This window comes from Diachasmimorpha longicaudata, chromosome 2 (genome assembly GCF_034640455.1).
Source record: "Diachasmimorpha longicaudata isolate KC_UGA_2023 chromosome 2, iyDiaLong2, whole genome shotgun sequence".
Classification (NCBI taxonomy): Eukaryota; Metazoa; Arthropoda; class Insecta; order Hymenoptera; family Braconidae; genus Diachasmimorpha; species Diachasmimorpha longicaudata.
The window spans coordinates 4,482,064-4,501,369 of NC_087226.1; the positions used below are offsets into that span (position 1 = coordinate 4,482,064).

Here is a 19,306-nt window from a genome sequence, read left to right on the forward strand (position 1 = left end):
TTGCAGATATTTTCACGTACAGCCAGATAGCGATCGCAAAATTGGTTAAATTTTTGGTTTCTCTTGCCCAAACGTTGATGAAAAATATATTGAGTTTATGATTCGTCACGTGGAGCCAGAGCTTGGAACAGAGATTTTAAGGGGTTTTCTAGGTGGTTTGAGTGGGGTAAGTGTGGCTTCGTTCATTGGAACTTGAGATCGTTTCCGGAAATGAGTTTCAAGTTGTCATCCAGTTGATTCGAGTCGAAGCAGAGGATTGATTCCGGTTTAGCACTTGTTGTAGTTGAGTTATTTCCATGTGGTTGCATCAAACGTTCATTTATTAATAATTAACGAATGTGTATTTGATAAAACTCGATTGACTCAAGTTCTGCCATTCAAGTGAGTCATTCGTGAACTATTGATGAAAATTCATTTGTTCGTATTTCACTCTACCATTCGGTAATAGGTAAAGAATTGCGGTAATAAAAAGGTTAGAATTAATAAATCGTTCTATTAGAGTATCTAGACTTGAGTCAAGTCGTCATACAAGTCGAATCAAATTTTTTTCTATTTGATTCACATTAATATAAACGAATGGATTTCCGTCGTAGATGAGGGTCTAGTCCGGTGGAATTTTTGGATTCTATCACACGTCCATTCGTTAATAGTTAACGAATGTGTATTTGATAAAATACACACTCGTTTGACTTAACGTTCGCCATTCCACTAAGTCATTCGGGAACTATTAAAGAATATTCATTGGTTCATATTCAACTTTGCCATTCATTAATCGGTAAATACTTTCAGTTAGAATCAACGAATCGTTCTATTAGAATATTTAGATTGAAATCAAGTCGCACTAAAACTTGAATCAAGTTTTCTTCCATTCGATTCACGTAGCAGTGACGTTCTATTTCAGTGGCATCTTTGGGTTCGTTCACATGGCCACTCGTTAATAGTTAACGAATAGTTAAGATGCTTTCAAGTTCATGGAGAGACTTGTTTTTTAATCTCAAAACTAAAAATGTTTTCGAGTGGAAAAGACATTTGGAACGATTTGATGGAGAATGGCTGCATTTTAGTCCATATTGGGTTGAAAAACTATCAATTTATTGCTTTCAGGAGTTTCTAAATCGTTAAAATACATGAATCGAGCAATTATTTATGTTGAGATTTGGTGCTTCCGCTACTTCATTTTCTCGTGAAGGCGAGCCTCAACAATATGAAGTAAATGTTGGCACAGCTGATACTTCGTGAGTTTTTCTTCGGTTGGGTATTAAAACCCATGAATTATTGAACTTTCTATCCGATGGGACGTGACATTAGCTTCGCAAGAAATAATGGCAGTTTTAAAATGTAATAATTCTGAAGGAAGATCGAATTTATAGCTAATTGTACAGTTCTCAATGTTTATATTCCGCACATGCCTAGGCTTTTTTTCACAAATTCAGAACGATAGTCTTCAATTATAGACAACTTTTTCACTTCGGAAATGCGACGAATGGTGCAATTGGGAAAGCTAGAAAAATCTCAATACAATAATCTTGGGAGAAATTGCGTTTCTTTTCAAGCAATAGTTTTCAGGATATTCCAGGAATTAATTTCATTTAGCGGAAATTATCCTTTCCAGATTACACAGAGATATATTAATTGCCGGTTGACAAAAGAAAAATCCAACTTTTGGTTCAAGTGTTGCAAATAAAATACCTGAAAATGATATTTTTCAATATTTTTAAATTTTTTCGAACAATTTTTACTACAGAAACTCACACACAATGTTTAAAAAATAGTATACAATGAAAGGTAATCATTCACCGCATATTATTTTATCAAACTTGAAATTGTTAAAAATGATAAAGCAATCAATTTTTTAAAATCATCAATAGTCCAAGGAATTTAAACAAAAATCAATCAACTGAATTAAATTCGTATTAACTTTGTTTCAAATCTCCAACGTTCCTCAACATCACCAATCCTCCTCCCCAACAAGAACTTATTTCCAACTTCCGAACCACTCCCTCCAAAATCTCTCCCCCCACCACCGTAATTCACATATCCGTCCGAGATTCGAACTGATTACTTCGAATTTCCATGGGACGCCATAAACCAACCACCTCAAGATGGTTCGTGCATAAAGATGATAATCAATATTTTCTAATCTCCTCATGTTCCCAGAAAAAAAAAACCCAGAAGAAAAGGTTTATTTCTGAGACTTCAGCAGCCTATCAGGATTCATCACCACTCGAGAGACACTCCTATTCCCAAACCCCACAATTCTGGTCACGAATGGGTCCAGCATCTGTCGACCTCTCTCTTGGCCAGTCCTCCTCTTAGTCAGCTAACCCTTCCCCCAGGAGCAGTGGTCATAGGCTTACACCGTCGATATATCAAGGCTCGTATTTTTTCCCCTAATCCCGCAGAAAAGACGCGGGTGGGTTTCAGAGATGGAGGACAGGCGACGCGAAGAGAATAAGAGAGAAAGAGAGAAAGGGAGGGAGAGAGAGAGAGAGAAAAAGACCAGTATTCGTTCTCCCTCACACCACAGGGGTCTCGTCGGTATTTTATACGAGTCTTGGGGATTCGAAATGAGAATTTACGGTCGGGTCCGCGAGTGAAGCGAGGAGGAAACATTGTTTCAAATAAGACGTCTTTTGGGTTCCTTCTCTGGTATATATGCGGGTTTTCTTATGTGTCTTCCATTCCATGTAGAGATACTTCGTTTTGCTGGAAGAATACCTAGCCTCAAATGCACATATATATGGTGGAATTTATTCGAGGGCAACAGCTCGGTAACGGAAATGGCTGGCTCACTGTGTATATGGCGTTGGCGGCGATATATATACATGTATATATATACATAAATAGAGGACATCTCTCTCGACGTCGTACACTCACTCCCTCCAACATTCACAAGCTTAGCCTCTCTTCCTTCGTCCATCTTTGTGAGTATGTAAATTTTCATATTATTGTAATGGGTGTGAGCAAGATGGAAAATTCATGTGCACAACTTAAGAGTGCACATGCGCAACTCGACGTCTTTATGAACATGTTATTATACGAACCAGCGGATAATCAAAGAGCGGTTTCCATATGCGGCTGCTACGTTACCTCCTTTGGTGATGTTCACTGCGAAGGTTTCTACGCTTCTTCATTCCATACAAGATTTTCTTCCTCAGTGGTTTTCTTACTTTCGCCGGGACAGAGAAGAAACTGATGGTTGCGGAGAAAATGAGTGGCTTTATCAGCAGTAATCATATCACCACGTGTCCCGTATTTGAGAGGATAGGTTGGCTTTTGGTGGTTGGAGACGGCTGCGTCCTGGAATTCAGGATAATTTGCATGTGACAATGGCACTGCCGAGGGTATGGTCTTCGGTGAGATCCAGGAAATCCCTGCAGGGTATGGGTGGTCTTGGTAGGGTCCAGATCTGCCAGCAAGATGGAGGACACTTCGCTACGGTGGTACCCCTTTTTTCCAAAAGGCCCTTATCGCATCCTCGGGGAAGCTTGGGGAGGTTGTCCATGGCATACGCCCAGATATGTAGGACCTCAGTAGTGAACATTGTCCGTCAATGGTTTATTCTCTTAATCCACGCACGATGTGTTCGTATCAAAAACATTGAATTGGATGCAGGAGTCAGTGAGGTACCATTTTGAACGGTGTGAATTCCAAGATTATGATAACAATAGGATAATTCAGTATATTTTCAAGATCTTTTGTGGAGATTGTGGCTCTTGGGGGGTGGGGCGCCATATGTAATGGTTTGACCACCGTAAGGTACCGAGGCACACTGACGGAAACGCACGAAGTATCATTATATTGTTATATCCAGCGAAGAATAAAGACGACACAGGTTGGTAAATGTTTGGGGCGATTTATTAGTTACAAGAAGTAGTACGATATGTCATGTAAGAGCTCCGAAGAGAGACACACCAAGACTAATGTTATCCAAAAGACAGTCGTTCTTCTGACCAAGTTTAGATCATAGACAAATGAATGAGTATTCGAAGGAGGCCACGTAACAATATTATCGAATGCATTTTCCGAACGCCAGGAGGCGCGCGGGTGTCGAAGGTTGGAATTTTCCAAAGCCTTCTTCATTTTCTTGCTGTTTGGGTTGTACATCTCGGTTACACCACAGAAATAAAAGGTGCTATGTCCAATAGGCGCCATCCTTGAATTCAGGTGCTATATGATTCCCAAGATCACCGGGGACCTTGGCTTAATGGTTCAAGTTTCACAAGCACGTATTATCGAATTCTCCCACCTCGTCGGGTACTTCTACTCAACATCCCAAAGTATAGAAACTATGGACTTTGGCTTTTACGATGTTAGTCAAAGTTTCTGTCTTTTAGGAGTCCAAACTGCGGTGAAGGAACGTATTTTCCACGGGTATCTAACCACCAGTAGCCATTGTTTGATGATCCAAACGCCATGAGCATCGTGAGTAGCAAGGGCGTGCCCTTCATTCTCTGAAATATTCAAATTCTAGGGAGATGATGCACGAAAAGCGATTTCCGGGAACTTTGACTTCACGATTTCTTGTTACTCGAGAACTTATGTTTCCGATTCTCGCAGGTGATACGAGAATGAATGAAAAATTATTTCCACAGAGAGAGAAATATTCAGTAAAAATTACGGAAGTTTAGTTTACTTACCGAGTGTAAAAGTAAATGAGAAAATTGACCCGACGATATCGTAATTTTTCAGTGAATATTTAGATGAAAATTACGGAAAACGCGGAAAAATTGCTGTAACATTTTCCTCCACTATATGTTCATTTTCTCCTGAAGATGTAATAAACATCATTTCTAATTAACCACTGAGGATCTATTAATATTGTTACGTTGCAAAAGAAATTACTTCGGGAGTCTTTCTGTCATATACTTTGGTGTTAACGATTTTAGATCAAACCAATCTACTAGTACCACTAGCTATTGTTTGATTTCGTTTATTCCCTTGAATATTAATATTAAACGAAAATTTTCCTCACGATTTATCGTTTCTCAAGATCCGTCAGTTCTGGAATTCATGAGATGTGGGATAAATTAGCAGTGAAGCGGCAAATGGAGGTGATTCGATACTGCCCTTAAACCATTCTGTGATGAATATCTCATAATTTACGACTGAGAAAAAAGTTTCTCATGACCTTCCGTCTAATCTTCAATTTATTCTACAAAAGAAGTCACAACAAAATTTTTTCCATCTCCTCTAGACTCCGAGATATTTTGAAAAATGGTTGACGATTAAGAATAACACCTCCTTTCCCCCTTTTATGACCGCCGAGCTCTGGAAATGTCAAGTCCCACCAGAAAGTGTCACTGAATTAATTCTGCTCCTTCAATACTTTATATTTCATTCCAAATCAGTCCAACCTTTGAGTTCAAAAGCAAAAACGATAAACACCTTCAAATTTTCCAAAAAGGTCGAGTGCTGTGAAGTTGTTGATAGTGTGCTAAATTGTTAGCACCTGCGATCCCTCAGAATCTTCCACTCGATATTCCAAACTATCGAAACCAAACTCGAGCTTTTACGATATTAGTCCCCTGTTTCTGCCTTCTGGGATTAAAACCCTGACAGAAAAATGTTTTTCCGAGTGTCTAGCCACCCCAACGATCTCGCGTATCAAGGGCGTATCCTTCGTTTCCTTAAACATTTCGCATTTCGCACAAGACGACGCCCCAGAACTCCATTTCCATGAAATCCTTCCTTCACACTTTCTCACTACCCAAGAGCTTACATTTCCGATTCCTGTGAACCATCTGAAATGAATGCAGGATAGGTACTCATGATTTCAATGAATAATGATGATCCTTTTCGTTCCAATGCCATTGGCATTCGTCTCTCAAGTCATAGATAGGATTCAGTGTAAAGTGGAAATGGTAGAAAGAAGTGTTTGAATCATTTCGGTATCGCCTCTTGTGACCCATCGAAATTTCTGGCACGCTTTTACCCGCTTACCCTTTGCCCAGGGGCTGCAGATAGTTTCATGGTGATGGTTAGGGGAGGGGTGGGCGGGGTGGGTGCGGTCGAGGGTTGTTCCCATGTTATTGATCCAGCCGGAGCTTAGGGGGTGGTACCGTACGGGCTTCGGGGTTACCAGTTTCCGTACTCTCATTGGTCTGTTTCATTTCAAGATGGCCGCTGGTAACACGTACCGGAAACGTGACGACTCTAACACAGGGCTTTTCTACGTCCTTCCCTCCGACCCAAGAGAAATAAGCCCCTCTTCTCAACTTTTTTTTTTTTCTTTTACCCTACCTCCCTTCATATTTTTCCTTTTTCCTCGCCTCCTGCACTCACCCCCTGAACGTTTCTTGAAAACCGGTCCGGGAGAACGGGTGAATCGTCTGTACGTTTTTTTTTATCCCTCTCGGTTCCATCTTTATTTTTCTTTCTTTTTCATTCATTTTCCTTTTTTTTCCCTCTGTCGTTTTTTTCCCCCCCTTTTTTTTTACCCGGTACCTCGGACACGGTCTTTCCGCCTTTCTCACGTTCCTTGCGAAAAAAAAACTCCACCCTTCTTATTTCCTTGTGCAGCTTTTTACTAAATTTATTGCCACGATATATTCACATCCATTAGATGGCTCGCTTCTTTCGCTAAGTGCACTCCTTTTCCTCGGAGATATCTGAGAATCCGTGAGGCCGTTATACCGGACTCTACAATCTTTCTGTATGGTCTCTTTTAAAACCCTTTGCGTGCATTAGACGGTCAACAACTAGCTCGTCAGCCGCTATTTCTAGGAATTTTAGGTGAATGTATTAACGGTAGTCTAGCATTATTTTTTTTTTCCCCCTCTTTCTCTTTCTCTTTTGGAACGTTAGCGGCGAGTCGGGAGGGCCTTTGAGCTTTCGATTGAATTTTGCTGATTCACGGGTTCAGACTGTGAATGATTGGTGTCACAAGGTCTCTATTGGCAATCGAAACTAATGGAGCGAGCATTAGCAACGAATCGTCAAGCAATATATACATTTATATATATGGGGATAGAGGCGATATAACTTTGAGTAGATCATAAACTCGTCGTACTATGTGGTTGGGTATATATTCTCGTTCAGGAGCTCCTGTGCAATTGTGTCTAGAGTGGAAAAATATATATTAATGGAATATTTTTCATGTCAACAAGTGCGAAAACCGAAACGTGAGCATTATTATCGTTTCAGTCAATTACTTGTTTTTTTTTCCCTCGGCAAACAAATTAATTATTGGGTTTATTGAGACATTTTAATCCGTTTTATTTTCTCTCCCTAACGAATATAACTGCTTTTCCTTTGGGTAGAAAGAAAGAGATCCCTGGAGAATATCTTTCACGATGATTCCTGGAGTAGTAAAATAACTCTGGATTGGTCCCTCGGCGAGAGTATCGACTCTGCTGAGACACGACTTGGCCTTTTGTTTTCCGACGGAAAGTTGTGGGTTTGTGGGTGGAGATGGACGATGGATAGAATGCTATTGAACTACCAGTCGATCCGGCCAACGGTGTTCTAAGCTGTGAAAGTAGAGGATTAGGGGGTAATTTCGAAATGGAGGCTGTCGCTGGTTGCGGTCGATACAGGCAACTTCACTGGAAGAGTGCGCAGGGTTGTTGGATTCTGAAGTGTTGTAGTCGCTGGGACCTTAAATTCTCTTGTCAGGGTCTAGAAGAGTTTTTCATGCGATAGGCAAATTCAAAAGGAGCTGGAAACACAGGAAATTTTAAGCAACCGTTGACGAACTTTTAGATAAATTTTAGTTCTGTGGTGATGGGAGGGATAGTTGTTATCAATGGATCAATGGATTTTGATTGTAATTGAGGTCTAGTCTGTTCTACCAAATATTCGTTGGTTAATAGTTGATGAAGCTTTTTTCACTTGACATTTGTCTTGGGGGGCTTTGGCGTTAGACTGAGAGAAAATTTAGTAAAAAGGAAGGATTTTTTTTCGGTAGTACCGAGGGAGTAATTCATTGATGTTCGATGATATGAGGTTTCCAATTTATCGTATATTGGTTCGTATTCTCTGGGTATTTCATGGAATTTTCATAGTTATTTAAATGTATCGCCTTTCGTTGATGTGAAAACTTACTGTACGTGATTGCAATGGAATCGCATGCAATGAGATATTTTTAGTGGAATAAAAACCCATTTTCAACGGAATGAGACCTGCCGTGATAATGAGAAATTAAAACTTTGAAGCAATAGCATTCTTTTTTGATACACAAGAACATGAATTCAATAAGATATATTTCGGTAAATCTACGATATTTTTCTCTCAGTGTAACTATCAGCGAAGATTCATTTGTTCATATTAAACTCTATAATTTCTTAATAATTAACGAATTTTGTTTAGAATAGATTAAGCGTTGTGTCAGTGTAGCTCGGGAAAACTGCCTTAACGTCGCTGCATTAGTTTTAATTATGTCGTAAATTTTTCCTATTCGCAGTGACATTTAATTTTCATAATTTATATATTTTCGTAATTTTCATAATTAATGATATGTGGAGTAACTCCAAGGAAATATCAAGCAAAGTGATATTTATATTTTGATTTTTAACTTTTATTTGACCGAAATATTCTTTTACAACAATCAATTGAAACTTTCGAACATCTTGATTTGAAAATTTTAGATCCACGAGAAAATTCAATAACAATATCAATTTTAAATCCACGAGAAAATTTCTAAGGAGCTTTTTCTTTAACAAAACGACGAAAATTTTGTCCATCCCTTCTTTTGAGTTTGAGGCTGCAAGAATTATGAAAAAAAACCATCTGTTTTCGGAACTAATAGATTGTGAAGGAATGAAGGTGAGAAACTGGACTAACCATAAAAGTAAAGCATGAGGTCGTCACAAATTTCAAGGGCAAAAATCTCGTTACCCTTCGTGTAAACATCACAATAAGGGTAATTTTTTTGTCCTGATATAAGTAGTAGCCTTCAAAAAGGGAAAGCTCGGTTGGCGCATTTTCGGTTAAAAATCCCGTTGATGCCCGTTAACATGAGATAAATTTACTAAAAATAGTTTTACGAGGTAATTACTGTCTTAACTCTTCTTGATCTTTAATATACAAAAAAGTTTACTAAATTAAAGTAAGGTTTTAAGGGACTGAACAGGTCTATAGCTACACGGTTCAGCGCAGTTGAAGTTTTGTAATGGAATACATCATCAAAGAATGACCTAAACACGAATATGATGGCTCCCATACGTCTACTAATGTTTTAATTAAAAGGGAAACATTATTTGAATTTTAAATGATGGTACAAAGGGTAATTAAACGGAAGAATGATTTAATGCAACCAAAATCCTCAATTTTTTACTTTTGAACCATTTGTTGGTTTTGTAGTTTTGATTGAACAATTCAAATGTTAATCAAGAGAAGAAGTAATTGGTGACAAAATTATGTACGCGTAATTTCACTAAGAAGTGCAATAATCACTAAAATTTGTATTTTATTATTTAAACAATATCCGATGGAAGTTGGAATCGTTCGAAAATTAATGTCCGTTCGGAAATTGATCGATTAACTCTCGTCAAGTTATTTATAAAGCAAGATGTTCAATTAAAAATACTTTTTTGGGTGTTAATTAATTTTCTAAGCGTAATAATTGCAGTTTTTTGGTAGAGGTAAATTTTCCGCTAGTTATGAACTATTTTTCCCTACCGACGATAAAAAAAATTGACAGAATAGACAGAAGCAAAAATGGAATGCAGTATTTGGTAAAAAAAATTCGTTTCCATTTTCATAAAACTTTCTAGCAACACTCACGATTGTAATTTTGGTACGGGATTTCGGATAACTTGGTTCCACGATCAATCTCTCCATTTGATGACTGAAAATTTTGGTCCAGTTCTGAGCTCTTCCGACGGGTTTCCACCAAAAAAAATTCCGCATTGTGACGAATCCAAGGTAAACAGCTCATCATCTTGTTCGTAAACAGGTCAAAGGGGGTGCCTTCGATTTCTCCGCATAACTCTACAAGGGGAAGGGCCGGGGACCCTCGAGGACCCCATTGACTCGACTATCGTGACGTTATACTGGTATAAGAATTTATTGAACATCAGCAACTGTTGCTAAGCAACTCTAAGTATTAACATGCGTTTTAGCTAAATTTGAGCAGCTCGAAATTCTTCAGAAATTAGTTATGCCGGTGATGATTAACAAGTGATAAATTGTTGTAAAAAATGCGACACACAAGGTGTTGTGTAGTGGTTTGCCCTAAAATTTTTTGAAAAAAAAATAGTTGAAGGAAAACAAAGATTTTTGACGCAGATTTTACCACATTTTCTTCTTCTTTTTTATTTCGATATATTTTCCAAAAGTTTTCAGGGCAGACCACTTCAGAAAACTTTTTCTTGTCGGAGTTTTTACCCAAATTTATTTGTTTTTTTTTTCAGCAGATTTTCTAGATTTTTTTCAAAATGAAAAAAAAGTTTTCATATTTGATGAACTTTGTATGTGAAAATTGGATTTAAAATTCAATTGAATAGAGTTAATTCTCATTTTTCCATTTTACTTCTTTGAATATTTGCAACACATTCAAATCCTCTATTGGTAATACTTCAATGTCGGACGTATATTTGCGGCTGGTATTCAGGTGGGTCAGTGCCACCAACATCTCGAATTGATTTTGACAAGTTTATAATGTGAAATCGTGAGAATGTGAATATGGGCCCGTTGCTCTGCGCATATTTTCTTAACTATCGATCCGAAAAATATGAAAGACGTATCATTAAAAAGAACACAGACGATTTATGTACTGTAACTAAGGGCAATATTCTAATTAATTCCCCTGCTCGGCATAATTACTAAAAATCATTTAGAGGGAACACAGAGGGTAGTTCTGTCATGATACACGGAGAAAAATATTCAAGAAAAATTACGTACCTTTTCCGTAATTCTGCAGCAAAATGCGATTGTCGGAAATTTTACGGAACTCCCACCGAATTTTTCCTAATGTTTCCGTAATTTTTGGCTGAATCGACAGTGAAAAATGACGATACTGTCGCGTAAAATTTCCCAGTGGATTCCGTAATCAGCCAGTGAACTGTGAGTTCCGTCATTTTTACGGAATATTCCTCGTCGTGTAGGTACTCGGTAGCACTCGGCCTGAGTCGGTTAGGGATGTACACTCAGAGTCAAAACGTTATCTTGACCAATGCCCTGTCGGGCCTCTCGATAGTTCTGTCAAACCAGTATTTGTCTCACAATTATTTAAAACGCGACTTTTCAAATGTGACTTTCGGACATTTGATTGTCCAAAACGCTTATGTTTAGAAAAAGAAATTGTCTTTCTCAGTGTGAGGCGCAAATATTCATTCAATATTTTCAATCTATTCACGTGCAGTTTTGCTGCAGTTAAAAAAAATCGTATCTCCTTGAAACTCCGTCATGACGGAAGCTCTCCAAACGTCCGAAAATACCCATTCCCAGTGACTATTGAGATCGAGGGGGATGAAGAGGGTGCTAGTTGCCGAAATTGTTGCCGGTTCCGGAGGTAACCTGGATGACATTAACGAGGAAGCGTGAAAATGCTGGGCGCACTGGAGAACCCGGCACGCGTACCCATATATATCCAGGTCTTTTGCCTCGTGCGCTCGTTCACTCTCGATTTCAACGTGCCTTTATTGCGCCTCTTAAATTCGCATTTATGAGCTCTTATGTTCTCCCCCGCCTTTAATGTTATGGGCTTCCATCCATCTTCAGTTGGACGCACGGACACAGAAAAGATGAGGAAGAAGAGTAGCGAAAACATAGCAACTTAAAACGTAACAACGTTGGAAGGGGGAGGATAAACTGAAGAGCAGAGTCTGAAGACAAATCGACAGGTAATGTCGAATGAGCGGTATAAATGTAATAGATGCAGTGAACAACAATTGTTGATCAGTTAATGGACACTCCAGTGTGGTGTTAAACCGTGCGTGTCAGTGGAAATAGGGAAAAAACAGATCGTTAGTGTATACGACTTCAAGGGGTAGATTATATTGTGCACAGGAATGTCCTAAATCTGTCTATTTTCATGCGAGTCAGCTGAGGGGAAAAGAAATATACGTTGAAACATGTTTTGCATAATCGGAGAGAGATGTTCGAGAAAAATTGCGAATCTTTTCCGTAATTACCGAGTCACATCTAATGAAGGAACATCTTGTGAAATTGTTACGAATTTTTTTTCGATGTTACCGTAATTTTTATCTCAATTTTCGGGGATAATAGTGCGATATCGAAACGTCAATTTTTGCTAGTCACGGTTGTAATCAGTGAGGGAACTTAAGTTCTGGAATTTTTACTGAATATTTTTATTCGTGTATATTTAAATCACATGACATACCAAACGGCCAAAAATGAGGTCTGTGAAATGAGGAAATTTTTTTCCTGAATTTTTCACATATTTTTCAATCATGAAATGTGATAGATGAGGTATATACGAGATCTATATTTTGATACCGATGTAAATCGGTTAAGAATTATATACTCAGCATCGATATTGTATGTGTAATATACGTAAGTAATATGTTATGTATTTTTTAGGAATGTGCGCGCATATAATGTTCGCACATTTACGTGGGGAAAAGCTTTTCAATTGTAATATAATTGATAGATGGTATACCATCGCTAAACAAATAATAGTTGAATTAAATCCACATGTGATTTAACAGAGTTCTCCTACCTACAGACGGGAAAAAATATACTCAAATCAAGTGTATTTTTGAGTTGACCTTAGTATATTCGATTTACGATGATAATATTGCGGAAAAAAAAACTTTTCTCACTTGTCTATTATCCCTTATAAATACATTAAATAGTTTAAAAACATTTATCTTCAATATGCGTACTCAATACTTTAAAAACGATCGCAAGATGGCGGCACTATATTTCAGTCCCTGACAACCGGGGGGGCCCGAACTCCTCACTACGTCGTACGCCCCTGACATTGTTTTCAATATCTTCTTTCTACACTAACGTCGTTACTCTTCAATCTGTTTAATCGATTCAGTGCATTCAATAAATTAATTTATGCTAATTAAAATATCGAAGCAATGTTGTCGCTATTTGTCACTATTGATGCAGTCTCACATGTTAGCGTTGATATTAATCAATCATTCATCAATCAAATTTCCAATTTGTCACCCAAAAAGACATCATTTTTATCCCGACGAATCCAATTTTTCAGTCGATTCTCTGGAAATCACGACCTGAAAAATCCACGTGACGTTTTCTTTGAATATTTCACCATCGAGTCATCGATTTTTTTCTCCTTGTTTGTACCAAATCCCTCCCATTTTTTTATGCCCTCGATAAAAGGTCATGCGATGCAATGGAATGCATCTGGTAGCGCCACTGAAATTGAACCCCATATTTTGGAATTTGGCAGCAAGCACTTTTCATCGGCATCGCTTTTAGTGTGTGGGTAGAAAGCGCAACTGTATACGATTTTCCCCCTTGTCCTCATTCCTCCCTCTCCTCCTCCCCCTCCTCCCTTCCTCTTTGTCAGTCGTTTCCACCCGCGCTATTAGTCCCACTATAAAGTAATAAACGTAAACCACGGGTTTTGCTATTCGGGCGGATAATCGTCTGCACGATCTCCCCTACATCGTTGGCCCGGGGAAATCGATTGTTGCGACCTCAATCTATATTAGATAACCAATTGGATTGTTGTCGAAATTTCAAAGGTCATCAAACACGACATGTGTTTTGCTTAGAGATTGTGAGAAGATGAAGAATGGAAAATTGGAGGGTTATTGAGACGAGGATTATGAAATGGGGGGATAATCGAGTTGGGGATGCAATGGAAAATCGGTTCTAGGAGTAAATTAATTATTTGATGTTTGCTGGACTATGAATAAGTTTGAGGAGCATATTTAACAGGATTGTGGTCTTGACAGGCTGTGAAAAATTTGTGAGAATTTACACCACTTGGTGAACAGATGAGTTCACACTGTTTCCGGTGTGAAATTTTGGGGTTAAAATCGAGATGCCCGATAGGGCACTGGACAAGAAAATTTTTGACTCTGAATGTACAGGACAGAATGACCTCCTCCGCTATTTCGTAATGATTTTTAATAATTATCTCGATAAGGGGGAATGAATTAGAATATTGCCTTTGTTACACATTAGATTATGGACAGGGATTCACTAAATAATATCAACTGATTTGGCTATGAACTTTAATTCTGTATTATTGCACGCAGAGATGGAAAAATTGGCGCCAGGAATTTTAGTTTTTATTCAAATAACCTCAAATGACTAAGAAATATTCAATAAACTATTTCCTATATTTTCCGTAATTCCGGAGTGAAATTTGTAAGAAACTTATTAGAACTGTCGCCGATGTTTTTCCTGTAAAATTCCTTCATTTTTATCGATATCATTCGTCAAAAATTACGATACTGTCACGTAAAATTTTCTATTGGAGTTTACACTTCGAATGTTTATCAATAATTAATTTACAAATGGATTTAATAAGTCTTTGTACGATTAGTATTTCTTTTATTCTGGTGTTTCCACTTGAGATTGGAAAACATTTTTATGAGAGAAAATTCTAGGAAGTTTGGGGGTGATGTGTATGCTCTGTTTTCTTGAATGTGTACAGAGGTGCATGAGTGGGACCATTGCTGATGAGAGACATCAGGTCCATGGTGTTGTATCCTTTAGTCTTTTAGTTAGTTCCTTTAAGGAAACGAAGCAGAGTGGTATAAAATAAAATAATAAAATAATAAAACGGGATTCACACGTCTAATCATTTAACAATTATCCCATTTCCAATATCTTCCAATCGATGACTGTCCCCATCAAACAGTCTCCCGTCAAACTGCGTTTTCGGATAATATTTCTTCTTCCCTGACGGATTCCACGGACATACGTATCCCGGACATTTTTATCCCTTCCCCTCCATGCATTTCCCCAAAATACATTTAACTCTCTATAAACCCCCTTTCACTATCCATCTCATGGGCTCCTGCACGGCACCACCTCAAAGTTATTAACGAAAAGTTGTGGTGAAGGGGTGAGTCGTCAGGGTAGAAAGACAACGAAAAAAAAATTGTGTTGCCGGTATGATAAAAACAGGTCGAAGCAAAAGGCCGCAGCCAATTAAGACATCGGCCCCTCGATACGCGGGTCGAGGCGAAAATTGTTCTCCAATGAGAAAGACAAAGAGGGAGAGTATATGGTGGTCTTATGGCCAAAGTCAATCGCCAAAATTAACGGCTTGGATCCCCGGATCACGGTGCCTTCACGATGGAATTTAACGCTTACCCTGCGTTTCACTCTCCAGCGCTTTGTTAGATCTAGATAACTTTGGCTTATGCTGCTATTCTCGTCATTCGATTGCGAAAGGATTTCAAATTATAATTCCCCCCTCCTCCCCCCCCCACGGGTCCACACCCCTCCCTGGCACGCCATCCCCCGCCGATGAAGAGATGGGACTGAGAATATCTTCGTTTGTGGTCGAAATTCACGGCAATGACGACGGATATTTGTATTGGGGTTGAGGTCGTAAATATTGACAATCATATTTATCATAGTGTATAAATTGTATGTGAATGATTCATTGCTGACACTGGGATATTAAGATGTGAGACTGGGTACCTGTGTTAGATATTAATCCTAAAAGCCTCTGACTCAATCTCAACTCAAATAAATTTACGAGTTTTCGCTATTAAGTTGATGATACGTTTTGATGGTTCTGGAATTGAGACTGTAGGGATAATTAATGTATTAACATTTTGTTAGTTGCTGGGAAGATGAAAAGTGAGAAGGGAGTCCCAGTGGGTGATGGATTTTTGGAAAAAATATAATGATTTTCTTTGTCGTGATGGAGGATTTGAATGTGAGTTGGATGAATTGTTTATGAGCGGTTCGGATGGGTGAAGTGTGTAGAGGAATTTACGGGCTGTTAAGGGGTTTTGTTGATTAATAATTTGGTGGGCTGATGGGAAAAATGACATTAATTGAGATGTTGTTGTCTTGAGACAAGTATCGATTATTGGAAGTAATTTAATATGGATAGGGTCTTACGAGTGATTTTAATTATTTGTCTGCGAAGTATATTTTCTTGAATTAAATCAAATACGTCTTGACATCGAGTGATATGGAGGATTCACCACACACATGAAAAAGTTAATTTTTTTAAACCTGATATACTCCAGCTGAGAAATTTTTCACTTTCCTGAATTGATCAAAAGTTTCTACTCATTAAATAAATCCTTCGGTAAGTGAACTAATTGTTGGTTATTGGAATGGTGACAATCCTAGAATTGAAGTCTTTATACATGATATTGGAAATGGGATAATTGTTAAATGATTAGACGTGTGAATCCCGTTTTATTATTTTATTTTATACGCTGGAAAGGCACAACCGCTCTGCGTCGTTTCCTTAAAGGAACTAACTAAAACACTAAAGGGAAACAACACCCTGGACCTGATGTCTCTCATCAGCAATGGTCCCACTCATGCACTTCTGTATACATTCAAGAAAACAGAGCATACACATGACCCCCAAACTTCCTCGAATTTTCTCTCATAAAAATGTTTTCCAATCTCAAGAGGAAACTCCAGAATAAAAGAAATACTAATCGTACAAAGACTTATTAAATCCATCTGTAAATTGATTTTTGATAAACATTCGAAATGTAAACTCCAATACATGACATTGAACAAAGTTTGTAATATCCAAATTAGTGTATCATTCCCTTAATCTATGATTCTGTTATTGCAAATGAATATGTTGTTGTTCTGGGGAAGAAATGAAAACTTCTCTCAACGTGATGATATCTCATTATAATTTCAACGTTTTTTTCCACGGGACAATATCGTCTGTGATTCACCATAGGAATTTCTCTGTTCAAGTATAATTCACTTGAAGAAACGTAGAATTGTGTTGATTACTATTAACACGGATTAAATCATAAGAATAGTTTTGGTTCTCAAGGGCAGTGAAGAATTTCCAGGAAAAGATGAGATAACTAGTGCTCATTGTAGAACCACTTTCGTTAGAAAATTTCAATCTAATCATAGTTCGTTCAAATAAAATTCTCTTGATAAAACTAATTTTTTCTATCAGTGGAGTCTTCAGATTTTAGTTGTATCGAATAATTACTCTGCTTGCTGAAGAATTTGACACTAAAAAATGTCTAAATAAATTAAAAATTTTCAGCAGTCTTAACATAAATGAACATTAGTCACCATTCTTTATTATGAAACAGCTCAAGCACGAATTAAGTTTAATAATAATTTTGGCTTTTTTGAAATTCAAACGAATTTAATGTTCCTGCCGTCTTTTACTACCCGAAAAATATCTACAAACAGTACGTGCAATTCAGGCAATTATTTGTGCTCTTCTTCCGAGTGTGTTGATGCACCATGAGAAATGCCTGTTGGCGAATGCATACCATTACAAAATGACGAAGACTCCCCACGTAGAAAAATTATCCTCCAAAGATCTGTCAAAATTCTTCACAAGAATCCTCCAAAGATCTTCAGACAATTTAAAATTAAATGAACATTAAAAATTGAATCTCCAAACAAAAATCGTTTCCATAAGATCTGCCAAACTCTCTTTTGGTGTCATTAGGAAGATCTCCCGAAGATTTTTCGATGATTCTTCTAAATATTTCTGAAAAATCTTTATTGGGTTATGGATAGGGATTGTCTCAATAATATAAAAACGATTTAACTATTAACTTTAATTATTCATTATCTTTCTCGTATGATGTCTCCAGATCAACTGACTCTCAGTGACCAAAGATTTCACACTCTAGACCCATTTGACAAACGGCCCTTGTTCATTAATTCCTTTCTGTTTCTTCTCTGGCTCTGTTTATTAACACCATTCTAAACATTTCGGTACTATTCGGAGAAAAACTATAAAAACTATAACATACTGAGATGGACTGAAAACAGCTATAGACAGACGATTCATTTTTTTCCACACATATCAAGCACTCTCAATAATCTTCAACAGAGAAATTTTTCTCCGCGAGTGGGGGAAACTTTAACATCGGAAAAGGTTAATTGATTTTGCCATTAAGACCCAAAAATGAACTTCAGACTTCAGATGAACGCTCCCAAACCCCCTCCCCTCCTCGAAATACCATGGAGGTCCTTCTCTCCAACTTAAATGGCCGCCGACCCTTCAAGGGGTTCAACAAAAGGTGTTTTGACACCCTGAGCCTCTCCTGATATATCATCCTGACTACTCTAATGTCTAATATATCCGCACTTATGTCAAAAGTCCCGTGAAAGAACGACACAATTTATCACTCCACTGGGATGTGTCCAAAGGCCATAAGCAGCTTTGAGGGTCATCAGTACCAACAAATCTAAAAAATCGAAAATCCGATCAACTAGAAAATTGTCCACCGTAAATCTCGTGTGAAACTCTCCAATGAGAACAATTGAAAGTGTTCAATGGATGGCCTCTGGCTAAGCGTTTCCAGGAGATATTTGTGGAGCGGTGCAATGGAACTGATGAGAATGAATCTGCCAGTGAGGTGAAGGTGGACGAAAAAAAAAATCAGTAAAAAGACCCTCTCCCAGGGTTATCATCAAATGAAATACTGAAAACCAATTGGCTTCGACTTTAGTGACTCAATCGGCCATTTTCCACAGCAGTTGCCATTCCCACCGATCGTTTTTCTGCACAATGACCTCCATTGACCACAATTCTCTTGCCGTTAAAGTCGTTCATAGGAAGTTGAGTAAAAATGATTCTAGCGAGCCCAAATTGTCCGGATTTCATGTTCTCTAAAGTACTTTCATACGACCTTTTACCGCTTGATTGACTTAAAAATTAAAAAATGGTTAATACCACCTTTTTCCATTCAATACGAGTTGGGCCCTTTTTTCGTGAATCCCAGGTAGGAAATGCCAATGTCCACGAAACGGGCCAGGTCTGGCACGAGACTGGCTTGCCAGATCTGGGCCACCAAGCTTGGCCCGAGGCATGGCCAGACCGGCAAAGAGCATGGCTTGCCAGGCTTGGGTCACTAAGCTTGGCCCGTGGTATGGCCAGACTGGCAAAGAGCACGGTTTGCCGGGCTTGGGCAACCACGCTTGACCCGAGGTATGGCCAGACTGGTAAAGAGCATGGCTTGCCAGGCTTGGGTCACCAAGCTTGCCCCGAGACATGGCCAGGCAGACAAGGGGCATGGTTTGCCAGGCTTGGGTCCCATATGGAACAGCATTCCAAAAATTGAATTCTCATGGGGAATGTTCCTTCACTAAATTTTTCGTCCTTTGATTCTCCTTCTTCCGAAGGTACCATTATTTCTTCTGAACATACTATTTCAGGGGAAAATATGCGTGGATATCACCGTATACCACACATTCTATGACAACAGCCCGTAAG

The 19,306-nt window shown here is 38.3% G+C and overlaps 1 protein-coding gene and 1 long non-coding RNA gene across 9 annotated transcripts in view; one reads left to right on the top strand and one right to left on the bottom strand.

Moving 5' to 3' along the window:
• LOC135172625 (homeobox protein abdominal-B) overlaps nucleotides 1–19,306 on the top strand; it is a 117,940-nt gene that overhangs the window by 32,191 nt on the left and 66,443 nt on the right. For 2 of the 7 annotated variants that reach the window (XM_064138781.1, XM_064138783.1), the window contains exon 3: nucleotides 2,692–2,924. The exons of the other annotated variants lie outside the window; for them this stretch is intronic. The gene's annotated coding sequence lies outside the window, so the exon portion shown is untranslated. The remainder of the gene's footprint in view (nucleotides 1–2,691; nucleotides 2,925–19,306) is intronic. 7 annotated transcript variants of the gene reach the window in all.
• Nucleotides 1–19,306, bottom strand: part of LOC135172638 (uncharacterized) — a 38,754-nt gene that overhangs the window by 13,978 nt on the left and 5,470 nt on the right. The window lies entirely within an intron of this gene.